The sequence below is a fragment of the Propithecus coquereli genome, unplaced genomic scaffold, assembly GCF_000956105.1.
Source record: "Propithecus coquereli isolate 6110/MARCELLA unplaced genomic scaffold, Pcoq_1.0 Scaffold85, whole genome shotgun sequence".
Lineage (NCBI taxonomy): Eukaryota > Metazoa > Chordata > Mammalia > Primates > Indriidae > Propithecus > Propithecus coquereli.
Genome location: NW_012154729.1, coordinates 33088 through 33620, shown reverse-complemented (window position 1 = coordinate 33620; position 533 = coordinate 33088). Strand labels below are relative to the sequence as shown.

At 29.6% G+C, this 533-nt stretch overlaps 1 protein-coding gene across 1 annotated transcript in view; it reads right to left on the bottom strand.

The window, feature by feature from the left end:
• The window catches only part of SLC5A8 (solute carrier family 5 (sodium/monocarboxylate cotransporter), member 8), a 54897-nt gene that overhangs the window by 36960 nt on the left and 17404 nt on the right, over positions 1 to 533 (bottom strand). The gene's annotated exons all lie outside the window — the stretch shown is intronic.

The window sequence follows — 533 nt, the reverse complement described above, 5'->3', positions numbered from 1 at the left end:
TACAAATTTATTAAGTAATATAAAAGGCAGAAATATTTCTAACTTAAGTTCAATGACATAAAGACTTACTTACATACATACATAAATGCATACAAATTTATTAAGTAATATAAAAGGCAGAAATATTTCTAACTTAAGTTCAATGACATAAAGACTTATTTTCAGAGACCTGGAAATTCTAGATGGGATTGGGAGGAAATGAATGTTCTAATCATTCTAAACATTTATATAAGTTGTTCTCCTATAGTCTTAAGAACCTGTTGTGTAAACTAATTTGACATGCTATAATCAGAGAAGAACATATAACACACAACACAGAACACAGGGGCAGGAGGATACATTTCTAAGTGTACCACAGCAATAGATTTGGTACTAAAATAAACACAAAATTAACACATTTTGGGTATATAATTCCTCTCTCAGCAGATGTAGTCGTAGTGCTCATTTATATTCAAGTTCAAGAAGTCAGTCAATTAATGCAGTTTAAAGGTTTTCATTTTCTAAAATTACCATCTGCCAGTATAATCATGCTT